Below are 17,048 nucleotides of genomic sequence, written 5' to 3' on the forward strand. Positions count from 1 at the left end.
TGCGGGGGAACCTTTACCTTTAATAACATACAATTTACCGTAGTTTTTCTCCTGTGTTCCACCCGTGTTTTTTCCCCTGAAGTGTTGGTTTTCTGACCTATTGGTTAAAGTTCAGTTATGTCTCTTGATCCAGAAAAATGTACATGCTTTCTCTAAGTCTGTCTTCCCGTATGTTACCTGAATACTATATATACTAATCTATATAAACTAAAATTAATTTACTCCTTTAATTTCAAGGGCAATATACCATAGCAAATATGTCCTTTTTAGAAGTGGCATTAGTAAAGGAGACTCAGGGTTGAAATGAGGGGTCCTTGATGCTCTCTGAGTTTGGTTGTTTTCTTGCAGACTTTTCTTTACCATAACTAGGTAACATCATCATCACTAGCATTTTTGATGTTACCTAGTTACATTACTAGGTAATGAAACATCTGAAGAAAACAACCAAGCTCAGAGAGCACTAAGGAACCCTCAGAGATACCATCCCACTGGGAACTCATTACTGGGACTTTTTAATGTCTCTAATTCATATTATACCTAAAATTGTCACGGTAAAGCCTTGGTGTCTAGAAATCATGCCACATTTTATCAGGGGAAATGCCGGATGTAATTTGACTGGATATTTGTTTAGTGGCTGCTAAGCAAGTATTTCTATAACTGACCTTCTCCCTATGTGTTAGAATGCAGTTTGCAGCATTCCAGAAAACGGGGGGACTGCAGAGAGCATAAAGCTGAAAAAATTGTAGTATGGAAAGTGGTAATTTCCAACAATGTAAAGAGAGAAAAAATTCTAGCTACTGCAGATTAATAGGCAGTTGTTAAAAGTAATCAGAAGTCAAAAACACCCCTAAAGAGCTGGAGTGGCTTTAGACCAGACATGTCAAACACAAGGCCCGGGGGCCGGATCCGGCCCGCAAAGTGGTTTCATGTGGCCCGCGAAGCCATCCTGGAAACAGTGAGGGAACAGCCCCCACTGCCTTGGCCCCGGCCCAGAGTCCCTCCTTCTGCCAGAGACCCTCAGATCTGTCCCACTCCTGCCCAGGCCCCCATAGGCACCCTTCATACGAAAGATGTAGAGCTGGCCACGCCCACCCAGTAGGCCATACACACTCTAGCCACGCCCACCCAGTAAGCCACACCCATCCTGGCTATACCCACCCGGCCCCCTGAGGGCAACCGCAATGCTGATGCGGCCCTCAATGAAATTGAGTTTGACACCCCTGCTTTAGACAAAGTTACACTCAATCCACCCCTTTATAGAGACTCTTAAACCTTGTTTTCAAAGCATGCTGGCTTTGGGATTGGAAATTCATACATCTTAAAATTGCCAAGTTTCAAAAACATTGACATAACAACCAGTTTGAGTAAATAAAATCACTCCAGAGTCTGAAATGATTTTACTGCCAGCTCAGTGTCCTACGCTGCACTTCAGCTGGCTCTCTATATAGGCCAACATCAAGCCAGAGTCTCTTGGCAACGCCTAATAAATTGTCTTCCAACTCTAGCATCTTGTAATCTTCTTGTTCTTTATTCACATAACTTTCCTTCCAGTTGGCTCCTTTCCCAAACAAATACCTCTCCTGGGATCAGGTCTGTGGGAACCAAACAACAGATTTGTTGTTATGGTTGCTTCAGGTCACTGCAATATTTTTCTCTGTGAAGGAAAAGGCTCTTAAAGCTGTCACTAAATGCTGAAGTCTTGTCTTGACTATACATTTTTATTTTGAGATTTATCTGTCTTTGTTAGTTGCTTGAGTATCTTGAGTGGTTGCTTTTATTGGAGGTATCGGTTAAGGCTAAGTTACCAGTCTACAAACCAGGACAATGTGACTTCTAGTCTCACCTTAGACATGAAAGCTGATAGGGTAACTTTTGGGCCAGTCACTGTCTCTTAGAATCAGGCTCAGCCAGGTCAGTTCTTATTGCAATGAATGGATCAACATTCCATTGATTCAAGCCCTGCTCTTGCAGGAAAAATACCAGGAAGGAAACAAATGGAGATATAAAGTACTCACAGTAATAGCTAAGATCACCTTTTGCAGAATCTTAGATTCTCCCCCGCCCCACTCTGCTAGGCTTTAAATCATCATTTTCTTTCATTCGCCCTTTCACTCTAACAGATTGCTTGCAATGTATTTCTCAGGCTGGGCCATATGGATGGCACCTACACAATTACTACTTCATTTTCCTAACACACTCAATGAGGCCAATTAAAGATGTAGCTGTTGCAACTGCACAGTGTGACATTCTTCCTTGAATTTACCTGGTTTGAGAGTCTTTCATGATTTAGCTTTTTTTGGGGGGGTGCTGGACCAGATTGTAGCTAGCTTAGGAATTAAGAACTGTGTTAGAGCATTTGGTATTTAAAGGGTTAATGCTGTATTCTTAATAGTACTGTATTTAAGGACATTTAGCATTTAAAGGGTTAACGTTTCCTTAAGAGATGGCTTCTGGGAAATGTAGTCTAGTTGTTAGTTAGTCCTATATCTTATCTAGTCAGTGGGAGGAGCTTCAAAGTTTATTTCAGGACATCCTGGCTAGTGCCAGGTTGTAAAGGCCTTTTGTTTTAATCAACCATCGTGCATGCATAACAATGCTTAGCTGAGATGGAGAAATCACTCCTTTTTTACACTAGGAGAATGAACACATATGGGCATGAATATGCTTCTACGACCAGAAGAATCTACGTACTGCAAACGTAAGTTTTTGCTTAGAGTTCCTGGACAATAAATATTTGTTTTACAATCATTTTCGTTGAGTTATGCTGTCTACAAAGCATTTTAGTTAACAGTTCCACAACATGGGGATTGTAGACCTTTGGTTGGTTGAATGTTTTGTGCAAGCAAATAAGTTTAAACAGATTAAGCAAGTTGTGTGAAAGATGTGTAAACATAAAGACATGGCTTGCATAGCACACAAAACCTACGTACCTACCTTTCTTGCTTTGATTTATATGGCAACCTATCTCACAAATGTCTCTTAGCAACTAACAACCTGTTAAAACAATATTAACAAAGAGTAGAAACTCTGAATGGGCAAAAGGTTTAAACCAGATAAACAATCAAGAACTCTCTCAATGGGCTCTGTAATCTTCTAGCCCCAGACCCTGGACTACATTCAGTGTTTTATGAAAGGTTGGGAGCCAATGTAATTTTGGGAAGTATGACTTCCTGGTGCTTCAGCAGCAATGTTATACATCCAAGATCCCATAAGATGGCATTCTAATTGTAAGGATGTGGAATATGGACTCAGTGTGACAGCACGTTGTGTGAACCCAGAGACTTTGGCTTGTACATCATAGTTTAATATATAGTGCAGACCCAACCATTAGACAAATGATGGGTAAATATGATGGTGCAAACCAACAGTGATTATATTGGCTTTAAGCTTTACTGGTTGTTATAAAAACCTTTTAAAGCAGAATGTAATAAAACAGTTTCCCCACATTCCTATTAAGGACAGTGCCTTACATTTTTTAACAGCAATACTAATTCTCTCTCACTTGGTGCTCAACTGCTAAGAGATTAGCTGATTGGTGGGGAAACATGGTAAATATCTGAAAAGCAAGAATATTTTATTAAGAAAGATGTTTACCTCAAACTTCTTTCCTTTCTATGTACTGTATTTTCTTCCATTCATAATCTACTTTTTTGATCTAACATTACTACAATAATCATTATAATATTCACAAACAATATTTAGGATTTAGGGTGGGGAAAATAAGCTACTTGTACAGTTGTACTGCTTTGATAAAATCCACCAAATATATTTCCATGCAAATGATATTGCTATAAAGTTTGGGCGGGGGAAAGCAAGAAATACAAAACTTATAGGAGTATGCAGCGGACTTGTTTTAAAATAGAATTTTTCCTTCATCTGAGCTTCAGCTGTTCTTTGGGATATTTTTATTCTACTGAGTGAAGCAACTCAGTTGAGACTTTTTGCCAGCAATGATGCAACAAATGAGATTTCTTCGTTCTATCCTACTGTACATATAAATAACTTTGGAATTATACATATCCTTAGGTCTATGGACTTTCCATTCCCTTAATCTTCAATCCAGTCCTCCTACAGCAATTTTCTGACATCTCTTAAGTCGTGACTAAAAATAATATTTGGCTTACATTTCATCGGATGATAACCCCTAGCAGTAAAGCAGTTCTCAGTTAGCTTTGTTGTTGCAGGTGCGTTTGATACAGGATGCATGTAATCATTTTTACAGTATGCTTTCCACTTTTGCTCGTTAATGACTCTTGAGAATACAATTCCTTTTGGTCAATGGCAAATATTTCCATATTATCCATAGCTCAGCAGAACCAGTGGTAGACCACTAAGCTGATTTAATTAAAAACAATTCTCTAAGCTTGTGAACCTGGGGCCATCCACAAAGCTAAATGATGTCAGATTCAAGAGAAATAAAATGTGTATGGTTGGCTGATGAATCTAAATGAATTCTATTTGATTGAAAGGGAAAAGGAATATGATACAATTAAATAACACTGTGAGGTAAGCAGGATACATAGATGGCCAAAGAGTAATAGTTTTATCAAAGGATATTCATTCCTTCCAAGTTTGGGACTACATAGTTCTTTGCCACTAGCCTTGGTGGCTAAAGATAATGGGAATTGTCCAAAACATTTGGAAGGTAGATGGCTTTCACGTCACAATTAACTGTGGTTCACTGAATAAATTCAAGACTGATGTCAGCCTTACTAGACAGTCCAGAAAGGAAGCATGACCAAATGAACTAATTTTACATTACCAGACTCTTGGGAGTTTAAAGGCCCCCATCTCTTGGTCCTGTCTCCTGAGGTCATTTCCATGTACCACTACAGCATCTCTGGTCTTCTCCCATGGATGTAGGTACAGTTGTGAATTAGGAGAATTGCTGTTTGCACTCCTTCTCCTTCAAGGAGAGTACAACTCTTCCCAGAATCTGTGGGAGACACATCGAACCACCATGAAATTGTGCAACAAATGTCCATTCCATCATAACTTGTTTCATTCCCTCCAGACTCTTTAGGCATCAAGTAAGGACCTCCACAGCACCACTTGTTCAGCTCAAGGCACAAATGTATCACTAGGTATTATCAGTATATTGATGTTACTTCAACTTGAATTCACCAGTGGCTTCTCCCAGTGTAAGCCCAGGTGTACCTCAAAGGCCATGGATTTGACTGCTCCTCTCCCAAGATTTTGCCCCTGGAAATAATTTCACAAGCAGATTCACTTTTAATAATCTATTAATTAATATTTACTTATCGTTAATTTATCTCTATTTATTCAATTTCACAGACAAGTGACTGTGTGGTGAAAACCTGAACATGAACTGGAAGAAAAAAAAGTGCAACAGAATTCTTGTGCTTAGTGTTATATCCTTCAACAATATGAGACACTTATGTTTGCAAATACTTCAGTTCTTATAACATACTGTCAGAAGAATAATTTGGGTTCCATAACCAGCTGGGGTTGCACAAAACTAAATAAAAATGAAATCCAGACAGCTGTGAGAAAAGAAGAAATATTTATTCCCAAAAGCAATGGGGTTTGCTTTGGGGGCAGCTGCAGAGAAATGGGGTACAATGAGATTGTTTTATAGGGGAGCTCGTCCTGGGTGTGAAAGTGCATAAGTGCCAATTCTAGGGTGACACTTGAAGGGTGTGTATGTGTGTGTGGAGGTACATGTCATCAACAATGAAATGAATGAACCTTTATTGTCAAGGAAGTTTCAAATTCAAAAGGGAACACGGCAAGGCTGCCCTTTATCACCATTGCTGTTTATATTGACTCTTGAAGTATTAACGAGAATTATAAGAAACGACCCAAAGATAAAAGGATTAACCATTAAAAAGGAAACCTTTAAACTTCAAGCTTTCGCGGATGATCTGGTTTTTATTATGGAGGATCCATGTCAGACGGGACCAAATCTATTGGAAGAACTATCTAAATATGGCGAGGTTGCCGGACTGCGAATAAATAGAAATAAGACCAATATGATTGTTAAAAATATGACCAATAAACAAAAAGAAAATCTGGCCGGAATCATGGATATAGAAATAGTCAAGAAAATAAAATATCTAGGGATTAACATTACGGCTAGATGCACCTCACTCAAAAAAGATAATTATGATAATGTAGTGAATCAAATAAAAGGTGATCTGGAAAGATGGGGAAATCTAAAACTCTCATTATTGGGAAGAATTGCTGTCATTAAGATGAATATTTTGCCTAAAATCCTGTTTCTGTTTCAGAATATCCCAATACAACTCAATCCTAAATTTTTTCGAAATTTGAATAAATTATCATTAAATTTTGTTTGGCAGGGGAAAAAACCAAGAATTAAATTGAAATATTTACAGGACACGAAGGAAAATGGGGGTTTTGGATTGCCAGACTGGGAATTATATTACCATGCCGCGGCTCTGAGTTGGATTAGAGAATGGGTAATCTTGAGAAATAGAAGACTATTAACTTTAGAGGGTCACGATTTGCAATATGGTTGGCATGCTTTCCTTTGGACAGAGAAACAAGGTCTTTTCTCACATTTTCAAAAACATCGGATCAGGCAAGCGTTACTTAATACTTGGAAAAAAATTAGATCTCACAATTACACTAAAATACCGGTCTGGCTATCCACCCTGGAAGCGATTGTTTACCCAAATCTATTTGATTTGGGTAACATAATCTCATACAAGGATATTCTGAATGAGGAGGGGGAATTGAAACTTAGGAATGAACTAGAATTACAAGGTATAAAACTCGATTGGTGGGCCTACTTACAAATCCAATCGAGATTTAGGAAGGATAAAAATGAATGGGGGATATATACCTCTGAAACAGCATTGGACAAAATATTATTGGGACCAGACTCTAAACAAATAAGGAATTTATATAAATTGCTTTTGGGATATAAGCTGTTTGAAGAGCAAGTGAAAGACCCCATGTTGATCTGGGCTAACAATTTAGGACATAACATTGACTTAGGTACTTGGCAAACAATTTGGGATAGAAACAAAAGGATAAAACTGGCCTCATCGTATAAAGAAAATTTATTTAAAATGTTTTACCGATGGCATCTTCCCCCAGCCCGTCTAGCAAAAATGTATACAACAGCATCTCCCAAATGTTGGAAGTGCTCTGAAGAGATAGGCACATACTTCCACACGTGGTGGTCTTGCAGTAAAACACAAAAATTTTGGAGAATGATTTGGATTTGGTTGAAAGAAATATTGAAACAAGATATTGAGTTTAGTCCAGAACTTTTCTTGTTGGGAATTACGAAAGAGAAATATCCTAAAGATGTGCTATATTTAATGATTCATATTATCACAGCAGCTAGAATATCATTTGCGCAAAAATGGAAAAAGAATGAGATCCCAGGAGAAAAAGAGGTTATTAGGAAAATTTGGGACTGCGCTGAAATGGACAAATTAACTTTGGAACTAAAGAATAAAGATCAATCAGACTATTATAGAATTTGGAACAAATTGTATCTTTGGATGGATAAAAAGAAAGGTCTCTATTAGGTTTTACAGACTAGCTCACTGGTTTAAATATTGTGTTATTTCACCGATTTGTAATTTAAGTGTATTTAAGTGTATTTTTGATGTACATATATACATGTATATATATATATATATTTGAACATTGCAGACAAAAAGGTTTGTCAGCTCGCTGGTACTGTGTCCAATGTTTTTAAATAATAAATTTAATTAAAAAAAATTAAAAAAAACAAAAAAAAACAATATGAGACACTTATGTTTGCAAATACTTCAGTTCTTATAACATACTGTCAGAAGAATAATTTGGGTTCCATAACCAGCTGGGGTTGCACAAAACTAAATAAAAATGAAATCCAGACAGCTGTGAAAAAAGAAGAAATATTTATTCCCAAAAGCAATGGGGTTTGCTTTGGGGGCAGCTGCAGAGAAATGGGGTACAATGAGATTGTTTTATAGGGGAGCTCGTCCTGGGTGTGAAAGTGCATAAGTGCCAATTCTAGGGTGACACTTGAAGGGTGTGTATGTGTGTGTGGAGGTACATGTCATCAACAATGAAATGAATGAACCTTTATTGTCAAAGTACAACCATGTATACACTGAGATTGGCTGAGCCTCCCTTTGTGCCCCCCCACGCCAACTCACAGTTACAACAAACCCACCATCTTGTTACACCATGTGAGTTCTGCTGGGAGGTCAATTTAATTAACTCTATTTGTGTTTATAGACTTTATCTTTTGATATGTGGATTAGGTCTGGATACCTTATTTGGGGGTTTGAGGAAGTTTGAGTAAAAGATTTCCCCCCATTTGCTATTTTTACTTGATTAACTTAGTTTTAGCTTGACTATCCATTATCAAGTGGAAACGCTGATTCTCAGTCCATTGTAGATTCTGCTAAAGTTTTAAGGAAAGATGGAAACAGTATAAAGAATAAAATATATTTTGATATCAAACTTCCCATTAATATAAACTAAGATGTGCAAGCATAGAAGCACAGTGGAGAAAAGCATTATAGAATAAAAGAAAAGCATTATAGAATAAAAGAAAAGCAAAACAAGACATCAAAAGTATTATTTTGTTGTGCTAAACAGAATAAAAATAGTGCTTGCTTGGATTCCAGAACTTTAGCAGGTGAGATTTAGAGATCTACAGGCTAAATATTTCCTATTCCTGTTCTAGACAAAGGTGGCTAAATAGATACAATTGGACTGGATACAATCTTAGTGACAATTGCTCACCATAAACCTACTCAGAAACCCCCCCCATGTACAGAACGATAGACGGCTTAACTGTATTTTAATTTAGTGTGTTATATGAAGCAACCTGTGATTAATTTATAGTTCTGTGTGTTATATGAAAAAAAACAAAAACAAAATGAAGTTATGGAAACAGCCCATTTAGCTCATCTGTACAATTGCAGCTTTAATCAGCTGCAGGTAGTCTAAAATTTAAACCAAGTTCTAGACTGGTTGAGCTGGGAAAAAAACGAAAGGTACACTCCTAATTTTCAAATGTTCAGCCCTTTAATAATGTTGTTTGTACATGCTTTAATAATAGCACTTAGCAATAGTAATAGCACTTAAGACTGATATACCGCTTCATAGTCCACTCTAAGCGGTTTACAAAGTCAGCATATTTCCCCCAACAATTTAGGTCCCCATACTACTGACCTTGGAAGGGTGGAAGGCTGAGTCAGCCTTGAGCTGGTCAGAATCAAACTGCTGGCAGCTGGCAGAATTAGCCTGCAATACTGCATTCTAACCATTGCACCACCACGGCTCCCAAATAATGTCTGGTTTTTTTTACATGCTTACTGCATGTAGACTACAACACCAAATCCCATACTTAAATGTCACCAGTGTTATTATGCAGACCAATCTTCTGTGGAGGGAACAATCTGGCCTGGTCTGATGGGTTTGGGGTTGGATTTAGTTTTAACACAGTTTTATTATTGTATTATATTGGGCATAATTATTTAATTCTTTTTAACTTCTTTTTTAACTTTTGTATTTATATTTTGATATTTATTGCCCTGTACACCGCCCTGAGTCCTTCGGGAGAAGGGCGGTATAAAAATTAAATAAATAAATAAATAAATAAATAAATAAATAAATAAATAAATGTTAAAATACATTTCTAGCCTTCATTTAGTCTAATTAGTAATGTGACTCCTGAGGCTGACTTTCTCTATATTGACTTTCTCTAGGCTAGGCCAAATTTAAACCCAGGAATCCTGACACTATGCTTCAATAGCCTATTACAAGAGTTTTAATACAGGTGTGTGAAGCCATATGCCATCCATTGGGACTGCAGTAAACAGCAGAGATACCAAATAGATCCCAGGAAACAGATGTCTTGAACCAGATTATCAAAATCCCTTTTGCAAATGCATCATTGGTACCCAGTTTACAGATCATTGTGCCTGGGTGAACTAATTCCCTCCCCCCTAAAAATTCAAGCAGGGACAGCCAAACTATTGTTTTACAGTCACTGACTAAGTATCCATGGGTGGATAGGTGGGGACAGATAAATCTGTGTGGAGTTTTTCTAGTCCCCTCCCCACTAGATGGCACTGAACTCTTTCCTTCAGAGAAAAAAAAACTGCTAGAAAGAGATCGAAAAAATTCTTTGAAGGTCATTTTAGTATAAGAGAAATAGATAGATAGATAGATAGATAGATAGATAGATAGATAGATAGATAGATAGATAGATGATAGATGATGATATAGGTTAGATAGATATAGATAGATATATAGATATATAAATAATATATAAATATAGGTTAACTAAAAGAAATCTAAAGTTTAATGCTGCAATCAAAATGATGTTTGATAAAAATTTGCTTTCTGGTTAAAAGCTCATATCATAAATCTGCTGACATTCTGACTGTACTAAACTTATTTACTCAGGAGTAAATTTCACTGGTTTTTAATAAGTTTCCCTTCAAACTATATTTGCTTAGGCTCATAGCACTATCTGAAAATAAACACAGTGAAAGTCCATGATGGAGGCAGCCTGATCTGAGGCATATTTACTCAGAAGCAAGTCCCACTTACTTTAATAAGATTTACTTCTGAGTAAATATGCATAGTGTGTAACCATTTCCAGTGTACGGTCCTATACCCATTTGTACAGAATTTAGTTAGCCCGGTGGACCCAGTTATTTTCCAAGAAGACTTCTGTAGGTTTTCAAATGCATTTTCATGTCGTAGAGGACTTACATACACACTGAAAACTTGCTTCATATGTGCATATAGTCAAACATATATAATTCTGGTCACTTTTGGCATTATGCAATTCTAATGTTAGAATTCCCTCTTTGCCTGCCTTTAGTATCCTTTTATCACATGTGTCAAAACTGTTCAACTGTCAGTTCATTGTAACAAAAGCTTCACATCTTTCTCTACATAAGGAAACTTAAATAAAATAATATTTTAACACAGTTGGCTCTAAAATATACATATTTGTATATAAGTTCTCCCAACCGACACATTCTGTGCACTTGTGAGATCAGCTTTTAAGATAAATGCCAGCTGGGTCTGATCGATTTGCCCATTTATACTATATTAGAGCTTATTCAACTAAATCACGTACTTTAGCCTGAAAAGAAATCCATGATGGATGTCTACAAGAACCTATTTTTTTTCCATAATCTAGGTTTGTGGTTAAAAAGTGCCCAATGTATCTTGAAAGACCATAAGTGATGCTTACTGGAGAATAAACTCAGCCCATCCTTTCTTTAGCATGTAAAAATATCATAATCACCACATTCAGTCATGAAGCTTAGCGATTTATGTTGAAAAAAAAATAGTATCCCTTCCTAACCTAACTGACCTGATTGTCAAACAATATACAAAATAGAGGGTAGGTCAAAGCTTCAACAAGTCTCAGTGTTAAAGTTTAGATTATCCTTGATTTACACAACCCACATTTCTGTTGTTAAGTAATTTTTGCCCATTTTATGACTTTTCTTGCCATGGTTGTTAAATGAATCACTATAATGGTTAAGTTAGTAATGTGATTGTTAAGTGAATCTAGCTTTTTTTTTTAATTGAAAAGTTTTAACATACAATTTTTCTTTAAAAACCCCCTCCCCCTCCCTCCTCCCTCCCCCCCTAGCCCTCCCCCCTCCCCCCCACCCTCCCCCCGACTTCCCAGAGCTGAGTACAAGGTATATATATAAAAAAAGAAAAAACAATCATAAACAACCATATACTAACAACCTTAAACTCTAAAATCCATCACTCTCTAGCTTATATAGGATAAAACAAACCTTAATAATACTAAATATATATAAAAAAACTAAAATAAAAAAAGAAGAAAGGAAAAAAGACTCATTCAAATGCTACATAAAACTTCTTAACCCTATACTTATCCTAGATAAACTCAATCCATTTTCTCCATTCCATAATATAACGTTCTTGCGAAAGATCATAGGCCAAAATCTTCGCCATCTCTGCCAGGTCGGAAATCTTTAAAGTCACTCTCCTATAGTCGGCAGTTCCTCTTTCTTCCATTACTGAGCTATCAAAAGTCTTGCTGCCATAGTTAAATTTAACATCAACTTAGTGTCCACAACCGTAACATCCGTAATTATCCCCAACAAAAATTTTTATCCAAAAAGCCTTGATCTTTTTACAAGTCCACCATACATGAAAATATGTAACATCTTCATCTCCACATCTCCAACATTTTGGCTGATAATCCGGATACATACTTACAAGCTTTTTAGGATCTAAATGCCATCTATAGAGCATTTTATAAAAGTTCTCTCTTAAATTTTGAGCTTATGTACATTTTACGTTCCTCACCCAAATCTTTTCCCACGTGTCCATTGCGATAACTTCCTAGATATTCGTTGTGGAAGTTCCATAGACTTCTGCTGGTCTTGCTCTTTTATTATTTTCTTTTTGATCGTTTTAAAGCAGCACGCGTCACCCTCCGCTCTCCAGGATCATCCAAAGAAATTGTAGCTTGATCTCCTCCAGCACCATTCTCCTCTGTCTGTCCATCTTCCGCCTCTTGATGTTCTCCTTCTCCAGATCCCTTTGCAGCTTCCAGAAGTGATAATGAGGTTGCTTTTAAAACGTTATTATAAAAATCACGCGCCTGCATCACAGTAATCAGATGGTACCTTTTACCTTCATAGATCACCATCAACCCAACTGGAATCTCCCATCTGAACCTTATATCTCGTTGCTTGAGCTCTTGCACGAGGAATGTAAAATCCTTCCTTCTCCTTAAAATCTTTGGAGGAATTTCTTTTAGAACCAAAACTTCTTGATCAACAATCACCACTTTAGAATCATAGGCAGCTTGTATAACTTCATCTCTAATTTCCCTCTTAGTAAAATAAACCACCACATCTCTAGGCAGCTTTCTCTGTCTAGCAATCCATGAATTCACACGAAACACTTTATCCATGCCTCCCTTTATTTCAGATGCTGGCTGATTCAATACCACTTCCAGAGCCTCAGAAATCAGCTGCTTTAGATCTTCCTTAATATTCTCTTTTAAGCCTCTGATTCTAACAGCAAACTGCATCTGGTAATATTGAGCAAGACTCAATTCGCTGTCCATTTTATCTCTTAAATCTTCATTCTCCAATACTTTTGCTTCTAATATGGCATTCTTTTGAGTCAAATCTTCCACTTTTTCCTCCAGATCTTCCACACATTCAGCCACTTTATACACTGAAGACAAAATGTCTGCCTTCATCACACTGAACTTCTGTTCCATCCTCTCTTCCATTCTCTCCTCCAATTTCTCCAATTTCGCCTCCATCTGTGCAAATTTATCACCCATTGATTCCAGAATTACCTGAGCATGTTTTTCAAGAGCATCTTGTAAATCCTTCGATGTCAATACATCAGGAAGATGCAACGCCTGCAATGATGATTGTTGCACCGGAGAAGTTCCAGCACTCCGAAGAGTTTTTGAGGGAGGTTTAGCCGCCATCTTTTACTTTCACTTGTGACGCACTTTCACTTTAAGTTTAAAAAGTCCATCAAGCTAGAGAGTAGAATATAATAATCCTCTTCATCTTTTCCTCTTGTACCGCTCTGCCTGCTCCTTTTATTCCATAATCCTTCCTTCAGGCAGGGGTGGTCGCAAACGCCTGGCTCTGCTCCATGAACTCCGGAGCAGAGACGCTGACCAGCTGGGAGCAACCCAGGCTACGGGGGAGTTCGATCCTTCAGCCGCCCAAGCTACAAGCTCAGGCGGCCCCGGAGAACTCAACCCCTACCTGGGGCCTCACCCCCTCCTCTTCTCCCGAGGAGGGGGCTTCAAATTCACCCGAACAGCTGATCGGCGCTGTTTCGGGTGAAAATAACTCAGCTGAGCCGTGGGCAGCCCGGGAAGGCTGTCTCCGGCGCCGCGCCGCCACCGGAAGTCGTTTCTTAGCTTTTCATTGACTTTGCTTGTCAGAAAGCTGGAAAAGATGATCCCATGACCTGAGACATTGCAACCGTCATAAATAGGCGGCCAGTTGCCAAGAGTCTGAATGTTGATCACACGATGACTGTGCGGATATTGTAATGGTTGTTAGTGTGAAAAATGGTCATAAGTCACTTTTTTGAATGCTGTTGTACTTTCGAATGGTCACTAAATGAATAGCTGTAAGTTGGGATTACCTGTATTCCTTTTTTATGACTAAGCCAATTTGGAAGGGGCATGTTATTTGAGGTAGCAAACATGTCCATACCAAGCTGCTTGTGCTAGAAGAGTTCTCTTCTAGGGCAAGTTAAAGGTAAAGGTAACGGTTCCTCCGCACATGCGTGCTAGTCGTTTCCGACTCTAGGGGCTGGTGCTCATCTCCGTTTCAAAGCCGAAGAGCCAGCGCTTGTCCGAGGATGTCTCCGTGGTCATGTGGCCGGCATGACTAGATGCCAAAGGTGCACAGAACGCTGTTACCTTCCCACCATAGTGGTCCCTATTTTTCTACTTGCATTTTTACGTGCTTTTGAATTGCTAGGTTGGCAGAAGCTGGGATGAGTAACAGGCACTCACTCTGTTACACGGCACTCAGGATTCGACCCGCCAAACTGCTGACCTTCTGATCGACAAGCTCAGTGTCCTAACCCACTGAGCCACCGCGTCCCTCTAGGGCAAGTTAGGCTGGTATAAAGCAGGAGAAAGCACCTATTCAATGGAACTCTTTCCCAAATGATGTTCAGAGGGTCTCCTTCAGTTGTAGTGTTTAAAAAGATTTGAAAACTAGCTGATTTCTAAATAGCTTTTAACTGATGGTTTATTATGCCCCAAAACCAGTATATAACATTACAATTTAAAAAGTACCATATGATGAAAAGGAGGAAACACACAAAACTATTTTATAATTCTTGTTTTAATTGTATTCATTTTCTCTTTATTCAGAATTACTTTGGCTATTATATATTCTTGTAGCTTTGACTTTTTATTATTTCGATTATTAATACCTATTGTGGCTGTTTTAACTAAATACTGACCAGTTTTGTATGTTTCCCCCTCTTCATCAGGTTATCCTTTAAAAAAAAATTAATGTAGTATTGTTCTGTGCTGGTATTTAGCCATAAGTTTCAAGTTTCAGTTCTTAGTTGAAGCAAACTGATTGTATGACACATTTGTCTAAAATAGAGTTGAATTATTAGTGGTTTAGTGTACTACTGGAAACCCAGGCATTGTCTTACCATATTTTGTGAATCAGTCACCTAGTTTAGCCATAAATGTTTGGATGAAATAAGTGCAATAGAAATATAGCATTTATGTTTTTATTAAGTCAGGTTTTGCATGTTGTGTGAAACACAATCCACATATGAAGGGTTTTCCAACCTTGCAGCTCCTCCATAATCATTGTACTTCCCCAATTTGCATTCCTTTGCTAATCCAGAGCCATTATGCCTGTTTTCCTCTCTTAGGTCTTGGTAGTGTGAAGGATAGATGGGTGGAAGGGAATTTAAAAATGATCTGTTTAGGCAGGGATACACATCACTTTATTAATGGTAGAAAAAAAATCAGAAAACCACTGTTTTATAATGTTGCCAGGTCACACTACTTTGATCAGGATCATCAAGCCCTTGACAAGACCAACTCATAGAGCTGATGTTGAACCCTCCCCAAAAAGCTTTTGTTCTATTTTAGTCTCATGTGAACAATAATGTTGGTGGATTCCTCAACCACTATGTTAAAACAATGCCTCAAGGTCCCAAATAGATTCCAGAGGCACCATCAGAAAACAAATTGGATGCATCACTGCAGTCTAATGTTTTATCCAGAAATGTGGGTATCCACCTGGAAGAAAGATCTATGTGATAAAGAATCTCCGGCTTAAAATGGACAACATAAATCATCACATTCACATGGCAGTCTTGGTAAACAGGTAAATCTCTTCCTATCAGTTCAGTTGTGAGAGCATCCATAAAAGAAGTCAACATTTCAAATGTGCTTGAGTGCCCAAAAGGTGGCTTATTTCTGTTCCACAGTAGGAATAAGCAGATTAGAATGTCTACTCAATACTCAATAATCCAGGACTGCCCAATGTTTTAACAAGAACAACACAAACAACTATGTTTTCTGTACAGAAACATTTATTTTCCTTCCCTTCAATCGTGTCTGATTTGTCAAGAGATTGACAGGATAAGAATCTGCCATTTTCTTGGTTTTTCAGAAGTGGTTTGCCATTTCTTCTTTCCCAGGGCTGAGAAAAAGTGATTGGTTCAAGGTTACCTAGTTGGTTTCATGCCCGGGGGTGGTGGGGAAGGATAGGAAGGTCAGAAACTGGGGCAAGGACGGGAGGTCACTCCATCACCTGGCACTTGGGTTTCAAACCTGGGCTGCTGGCTTTCCAGCCGAGAAGTTCAGCATCTTAACCACTGAGCCACCATGTCACCCCTTTGTATTTATATATCTATAGCTCTATCTATCTATCTATCTATCTATCTATCTATCTATCTATCTATCCAGTTGTCTGTCTGTCTGTCTGTCTGTCTGTCTGTCTGCCTATCTAATCACCAGAACTCTGTGTTTGTGTGTGTGTGTGTGTTTTGTTCTGGATGTTTATTGTGTTTTGATTTTTAGTTTCTTATTATTATACTTGCACAAATTGCCCAGTTGTTTTGTGAATTGAGTGGATATATATATATATAGGACTAGTTGCAAGAAGGCATGGAAGAGTTCCAAGGGAAATACAACATCATCTGCATCCAGAATAAAAATCCATGAATGAGCTGGGTGATTTAACTATAAACAGAATCAGCTTAGCTAGTCAAAAAGGAAAATGCAGAAGAAAACCAGAAATGAGATTGTTTAGGAAAGAAATGAGATAAATTCTTATACTGAAAAGAAAACTTTGGGCTATGGCTCCTGAAACAGTTCAATAAATATTCTAAGCATTGCAAATCCCTTTGCTGTATTCCATATCATAATTTTCCACTTAGTGGATTTTATGATTTCCTAAATATGATCAGCTAAGTGTGAAAACTGGCTACCCTCCTTCCAGAGAATAAATTATTCATTGGAGACCTGGATGCAAACACTAACCTATATAATAATTTGATTCTATCTATGT

This window comes from Vipera ursinii, assembly GCF_947247035.1.
Source record: "Vipera ursinii genome assembly, chromosome: 6".
In the NCBI taxonomy this organism is placed as follows: Eukaryota; Metazoa; Chordata; class Lepidosauria; order Squamata; family Viperidae; genus Vipera; species Vipera ursinii.